General features: G+C 43.8%; 1 pseudogene; it reads right to left on the bottom strand.

The window, feature by feature from the left end:
• Window positions 1-3,749: 3,749 nt before the first annotated feature.
• The window catches only part of LOC103595794, a 20,260-nt pseudogene continuing 16,156 nt past the window's right edge, over window positions 3,750-7,853 (bottom strand).

Here is a 7,853-nt window from a genome sequence, read left to right as displayed (position 1 = left end):
AAGATTGTTTCAGGATAATGCCTTTCAGAGAGTCACAGGTTGCACTGAACAGAGGCTGCTTTTGACTGGGGCCCTGTGTGTCCTCTAACATGTCTTCTGGGGCTAAAGCTCGATCTACCGTATGCCAGCTCCTGGGGCCACTGTGTCTTCTCAAGCTCATGGCTGATTAGTAGTTTAAGAAATGCGTGAGAGTGATTTAGAACGTCAGACGGTGGCACTGGGAGAAGATGCAGCGTGGGGAACAATACAGGGAGGAGCATGACATTCATTCACTCTTTTAGTATACGCAGGCATGAATGTCTGTCTGTCGTCTCTCTGTCTGTCTATGATCTATCTATCTGTCATGTATCTATCTATCATTTATCTATTTAATCAGAAGTTCTCAAACTTCCTGAGCTAAGGATCCCTTTACACTCTTAGAAACAATTGATGCCTCCAAAGAATTTTGGTTTATTTGGGTTATATTCATTGATGTTTCCCATATTAGAAATTAAAACAGAAAAATTTAGAACATAAGAATACACAAGCACACATTTCATTAGCTATCAGTGCAAGATGTCATCACATGTCGTGGAGCCCTGGGAAACTGCACTATACACTCATGACAGAATAGAGTGAAACAATTTTGATCCTGTGTACACGAGGAAAGGTCTCGGGCACCCCCAAGGGCGCCTGGACCACACTTTAACAATTGGTTATCTGTATGTTTCTCGTGTCTACTCTCTTCTCTCTTGAACCTTTTCCAGTCAGGCTTCCTACCTGACCACGCCATGTCACCTACTGTTGTCAGTGGCCTCTGCGTGGTCAGTTCTCAGTCTGTGCCTTACTTGATCTCTCATGTCTGTTTGACACAGTTTATCATTCTCTCATCCTTGAATTATTTTCTTCACTTGGCTTCCAGGGTACTAGACTCACTTCCTCTTTGGCTGGTCCTTCTTATCTCCTTGACCTCTTAATGTTGGAGTTCTGCATGGCTCAGTCCTTGGACTTATTATTTTTTTAATCTACATCATTCACTTGGTGTGGACATCACCCAGTCTCATGTTTTTAGGTAGATCTACAGATACTCCCAAGCATATTTTCAGCCTTGACCTCTCTCCTGAACTGCAGGTCTGTATATCCAGCTGCCTGCTTGACATCTCTCCATGGGTATATAATAGCATCTCAGACTTGATGTGTGGAGATCTGAGCCCCTGTCTCCTTCCTCTGCAAACCTTCTCCTCCCAGAGTCGTCTTCACCTCAGCAAATGTCCATCTTTCAAGTTGCTCAGTCCAAAAACTTGGAGTTGTTCGACTCCTTTCACATTCCTCGTCTAGTCCATCAGCCAATCTCATCTGGCTCAAATTCTAAAATAGATCTAGAGTCCTACAGCTTTTCACCATCTCAGCTGCTGCCACCACCACACTGTCCTTCCTGAGCTACTGCCTGGTTACTGTCCCCTTCCCTCTCTTGCTGCACGGTAATCTTCACACAGCAGTCAGATTGTTCCTGTTGGAAGGTGAGTCACTCTCTCCTGCGTTCCAGACACTCCATCGACTTTATCTCATTCAGAAGGAAGGCCAGAGTCCTTTCAAAAGGCCCTCAAAGCCCTATCTGACCTGTCCCCTTCTTCCATTGTTTCTTTTTTTAAAAAAATTTTTATTGAATCATAATTGATTATACATATTTTGGGGGTTCATCGTTGACACATGTTGATCAAATCAATATTACTAGCATATGTATGGTTACAAATCGTACTTATTCTTTATGCCCCTTGTCCAATCTCTCCCCATCGTCCTCTCCCTCCCCCTACCCCACTCTAATTATCCTAGATTTCTTCTCTCCCTCTGAAAGAGTAATGGTTACTCTGTTGATTTGTTGCCTGGATGATCTGTCCAATGCTGAGAGGTGTGTTCAGGTTCCCCAATATTATTGTAGAGCAGATGCTTCTTCTGTCACTCTGTAATGGGCTTTGTGGAGAGAGACATCCTCTTCTTTTCTTTGGTCTCTGCTGGTGACTCTCCTTGTGTCAATGCACTGCAGTGCCTGGTGGACCATCTGCGTGATGTTTGTGGCATCTAGCTGCTTTCGTGGCAGCTGTGGTTATTGTGGTGGGGCATCCACATGGAGGCGATGTTTTGGGCATGCTCCTTGGTGCTGGTGGTGTGTCTGGTTGTGTGGGGGGGTCCGGTCCCTGGATCCATGCCTCAGGTCCCTGGGCTGTCCCCAAGGTGCTGGTGGGGTGCCTGGGCCGGAACTAATTTGTTGTCCTTTGTTTACTTTTAAAGTGGGGGAACTTCTTGTGGGGACCAGTACTTGAGCTCTGTGGTTTAGCTAAATTGCTGCTTTGCTGCTGATTCCCTAGGGAAGGCTTTTGGTGCAGCTCAGGTTTTAATGGTTGACTTTATAGGTATTTCTGGTTCTCTAGACACCTGGTGCACCTGGGTTGTGTAGAAACTATGATCTGGGCCAGAGTCTTTTCATCAAACTGCACCCCATGCAATTCTGCATTCCTGAACAGTCTCCTCTGAGTGGTTCTTTGCTGATTGGTGTGCCGGTCAGCTGTCCTTGCTGTTCCCCAGTGTTTCCCCTGTGGCCCCGTCTGCCCCATCGCCCCTGCTGCAAACAACCCACATGGGACAGGCTGTGCACCGGTCCCTTGTGATGACTCACCAGCCTCTGAGTGGCTCCTTTTTTTCAGTTGTTGTGGCTCCTTGCTCCTATGTAGGTCCGTTGGAACATATGGGTCATGACCTGGCGGCCACCAAGACTGTCTTTTCCACTGCCATCTCCAAGCAACTCCATCCAAAGAGCACAGCTGCAGCTTCTGCCACTCCTGCTCTGTGTGCTCAGCAGCTCCAGCCTTAAAGTGGCTGTGGAACGAAATGGTTGGAGCAGTTTTTTCTTTCTCTCATCGTGGCTTCTCCCACCTTCATGAACTCTGTAGGTCTCTCCTCCTCTTCCCCTGAGCTCTAGTGGCTCCAGCTTGGCTGTTGTTGCTTTTTTGTAGTTGTAAATTGATTGATTTGTGGGAAAGAATGATGCTGGGGATCATCTATTCCACGACCTTGAGGAGAGACCCCCCCAAAGTATACACTTTTTGAAAAGATGCATTAAGTGAAAAAAAAAAAAAGAATACTGAACAGTGAATCAATGAGAAAAAAAATGTCTTAGGGTATATTGCAATTCCTTTCTGTCCTTCAAAGGATTTATGAAATGCTGTTAGCTGTGGTTATCTTTAGATAGATGAATAAAAGGTAGGGTAGGGGCTAGGAGTCTTTTACTTTTCATTTTGTACCATTCTATACTATTTATGTTTTTAGCCTTCAACATATAACATTATTTCAGTAGGGTTTAAATGGGTGGATAGAATAAAACTCATTTGTTGTTTTCTTTGTATCTCTCTGTTAAGAAAACACAATAATTGTTTTTGTACACATGTATACATACATACAAAAATGTTAAATCAAAACATACAAAATTAAAATAATACACATACACTTACATACACATTGAAATTAAGTACAAGGGTAAGCCTACGCTTTCCATATCACACACTTACTCTTCTAATGTACAGTATACATAGTTAATATTATCCAAAGATCTCAAAGCACTTCATTAATAGTCATTAAACTTCTGTGAGTTTCCATTTCATGGTGATATAAGATTATGGGTACAAAATATCATTGAATACAGGAAGATATTCCAGTGTCTCATCTGAATAACGTTCTGACCCCTACATGATCTTTTGGTCCTTGTATTGCCTCAGTTAGGTTCCTGAGGCTGGTCTTCAGATCAGGTCACCAAAATAAGCAGTGATTATCTTCAATTATTGTTATGAAAGTTCGGTTCTATTTCCACTTGCCCTCTGGGCCCTGCTAAGGATGCTGCCTGGTCAATATCAGCGTTTCTCAGAAGAAAATAAACGATATTATTAGTGATCTTCTGGGAAAGTCTGAAAATTTCAAAGCCATCAGGAGACATTGTTGTCCTAATGTCAGAGTTCTCTGCAGTGGCGTAGTCTGGCCCTCCCCAAGGTGGGCTGCGGGATACAGCATCAGCCTTCAGACAAGAAGCCAGCAGCCTTCAGACAAGAAGCCAGCAGCAGGAAATCTCCACGGACGAACTCTATATTATCTGCTGTCCTGTAAACTACTGCATTATTACAAGCGAGATCAATCTTAACAGGATTGATATCCATGGCAATTACTCTCTTTCCCGTTAAGGCAAACTGAATGCTGTTCCCCCTGATGCCACAGAATGCATCTACTATAATGTCACACTTGAAGCACTGGCTGACATGGCCAGCAATGTGTTCAGCGATCTTCTCAGGTGTAAGTGAAAACCAGCCCTCTCTGTCCGATTTAATCCCATCATCGAAACTGGAGAAAAGCCTGTATCTCTGGGCCCAGTATCTTGCCAGTTCTGGAACAGCAGCTATCTCAGGAGGCAGACCATTTCCCATTTTGTTCTTGTTTTTCTTCATCTTCTTTTTGTATTTCAGCTTCAGTTTCTACCTGAAGGGAGTCTGGTGTATCTTGAGTAACACAGTCCTGCTTATTGCTACCAAGTTGTCTCCATTTTTTTCTGTTTACAGCTCACCAGCTGAAGATGTGGTCTGACACTTTTCAGGTCCTGGATTACTAGTCTCCAGTGGGTCATCACCTTTTTTTAACAGACATGTCCTGTTCCTCTGAATCACGGCTTGTGCAGGTGTCTTGCACATTGTGAGAAAATGATTCCTGTGATGCTTCTTCATCCACTGGCTCATTAACCCATTTTAGGAATTTTTCTACCTTATTCAGAGCTTTGCTCTTTTTGAAAAATGGTTTTCCTGAGTCTTCAGTAAAGATGTGTTTGTTTTTCATTTTTATTTGTCTGCACATGTCCAGGTACTTTGACTTATGGTTCATGTTCTTCTCTAGATACCTGATGTGCCAACGACTAAAATTTGGAATTCTACCATATTTTTGTCCCAAGCCATGCTTGAATCCTAGAAGGGAACCACTGTTATCGAAGACTGAATCTGGGTCTTCATCGATGTCTAGTTCCTGGCCCTTCTTGAATTTGCCTGTCTTATGCTCAGGAGGATCTTCTTTACTCTCATCTCTGTCAGTACCATTGGTGTGTGATCTGTCTTTGCCAGCGTTAACTCCTGAAGACTCCTGTGAATCCTGAGCTGGTTGGACTGTGCTTCTATTCCCAGATAAGTTGCTTTCTTTGGTTCCTCCATTGCAGGGTTCACTTTGGCCAGAAGCAGGGCTCTCTCTCCTGCTGCTAACTTCGCTTAGCTGCTGATGACCATCACAGCCTACAGAGGAATCTGCCTGGCTCTGTCCTACTCCCTCTGAATTCAAAGTTATATTACTAATTCCATCAGATATTGCATTATGATCTTTTTCACTTGAACCAAAACTTTTGTTATCAACTCTAATAGGTGAAGATGGAAAAGACACTAGGTTGACTTTGATGCAAATTTCATCTTCCTCGTTAACTTCTGTTTTAGATGCATAGGTGTCTGTATCACAGCTTTGTGAGGCATCAAAAGTCCAACCCTGAGCTTCCCAATACTGAAATTATTCCAGATAATACCAATAAAGCTGACTGTAATCTTCTTCCTGTTCTTCTTTTGTATCAGGAACGTTCCAAGGTTCAGAAGGCAGTGTTTCATCTGGATGTTTTTCTTGCCAGCTTTGCCATAACAGACCTCCTCCATATTCATTCCAATACTTCTCCCATTTTTCTGTAATTTCTAGCTTTGAAGAGAATGTATTTTCAACAGGAAGATTTTCTGTTTCAATATCTTTTTTGCCTTGAAGTTTACACGTTCTGGTGTTCTCATACTGTTCAAGTGAAGATGGATCATCTGAAGCTAAAATGTCATCTTCTTTGTATTCTGTGACACTTCTCCCTATGTAACGGAGACGAAAAAAGGTTACTCAAAGCACCATGAATGCGTTGAGAAGCCCAAAGGGTCTGTTACCCCAGCAACTCCCCTGATAGAAGGAGAAAACTGGGTACAGCCCTGATTCACAGTTAGCTTCTGTTTTTTATTGTAAAGACAAGGAAGTTTCACAAGAAAATTCAGTTGATTCAGTCATTACAAGGGGACACAAGGACATGGGCAGTGTTACAAAAGTTATCTGTGGCTAAGTATAGCTTAACAATGGAAACTAGTAACATCAGTAAAATTAACAATGTGACATTCCAAGGTACAATTAGTGAAAAGCTAAGTTGATCAAACTGGCTCATTATCTAAAGTACATCTTCTCCTTAAGCAAAAGTTACATTCTTATGATAAAATATAATTATTTCTATGGTTTCCACCAACAGACAACTTGCCCATAGCAAACATTTTTTTCACATCTTTCCCTTCAGCAATTTTTAAAGTCTCTTAACAGGATTGGTATGACAACCACCTGTTAGCTCTAAAATCATTAAAGTATACAATCCCATACCTAAGTAGTGATTAGAGGTGATTAGATGGGCTGTCACCCCTGGCTGTAGGCTGTGGTCTCCTGCACGAGGGCTTTTGCCCCATACACGCATTTACCTAAAAACCCTATTCTAAAATCAAATGAGAATCGACATTTCTAACCCTCCACAATATTCATTTCCCCAAGATTCTCGCATAATTTCATCTAAGTACTTCTTTTGATGTTTTCCCTCTTCTTTTTCATTCTAACTTTATTTCTGGTATCCATAGACACCTCAAAATTCTTACGTGCAGATATCCCACTAAACTGAAGCAGCAACCCCATACTTCTCATGAGCTGGGCCTCAGAATCAAGTTCACCCTCATCTGGGCCCGTGCCTTTGCTGTCACATGATTGTGCTGTACCTTGGGAGCGACTACCTTCCTCCTCTTCTGTAGCTTGGTCTCCTGCACTGTTGCCACTGCCTTTGACATAGTAGCCTTTTAATCACAAATTGCACCATTTTTGATCCTCCACAAATATCCTGGAGCAGAGGCAGAGGATCTTCTCCTCCCGGTCTTCAGAGAAGAGAATCAGTTCAGCTACATGGCTCCACTTCTTGCAGCTCAATTTCCCACCTCGGAGCCAGTCTGCCCTACACTGCCCGAGCCTGGCGTCCCGCGTGCTGCTCCGTTACTGGAGGCCGAGGAGCCCTCGCCAGTGTGCTCAGAGGTGAGGGTTAGGAGCCACCCGGGCTGCTCACTGGGAGGGGCGCCACCACCCGATGTCCTCCCATTGTTTCTTATAACCCTTCCTGTGGCCGACGCCCACCCACCCACCGTGACTTCCCTGCAGTGCCTCTGGGCTTTTGTGTTTACAGTGTCATCCTTCCAGAGTGCTAATCTCCATTTGTGTATAGGGTTCACTCTGTTATCAACCTTGGACCCGTATTCAAATATCACCTTCTTTTTTTTTTTTTTTTGTCTTTTTTCATGTCCGGCAACGGATCGCAACCCTCAGTGTCGCGCCCGTACCGGACCGGGACCTGCAACGGGATCGCAAACCTTGGTGCTGCGTCTGCACCTCACTCAGCCAGTGAGCGGGAACCGGTCTGTATGTGGGATCCAAACTCTCGGCGGGAGCGCTGCCGCGCTTCCCAAGCGGTGCACTGTAGCAGTGCACCACCGGGCCGGCCCCAAATATCACCTTCTCAAGTGAGGCCTTCTCTCAACACCCACTTTAAGATTGCAATTCCCACAACATTCCCTGCCCTCCTTTCTGCTTTATATTCCTCCATGGAACTTTTTACCATTAATGTGCTATCTTTTTAACTTCTTGGAACAATCTATCAAGGCAGAGTGTCTTTTGTCTGTTCTTTCTGTTGCTGTTCAGTGATTGGAGTGTGTCTGGCACATCCTAGATTCCTCCTAAATATTCGCTAAATGAATGAACAAGAC

Source organism: Galeopterus variegatus, unplaced genomic scaffold (genome assembly GCF_000696425.1).
Source record: "Galeopterus variegatus unplaced genomic scaffold, G_variegatus-3.0.2 Scaffold1848, whole genome shotgun sequence".
Classification (NCBI taxonomy): domain Eukaryota; kingdom Metazoa; phylum Chordata; class Mammalia; order Dermoptera; family Cynocephalidae; genus Galeopterus; species Galeopterus variegatus.
The sequence above is the reverse complement of the archived record's forward strand: the minus strand, read 5'-3'. Positions and strand labels throughout refer to the sequence as shown.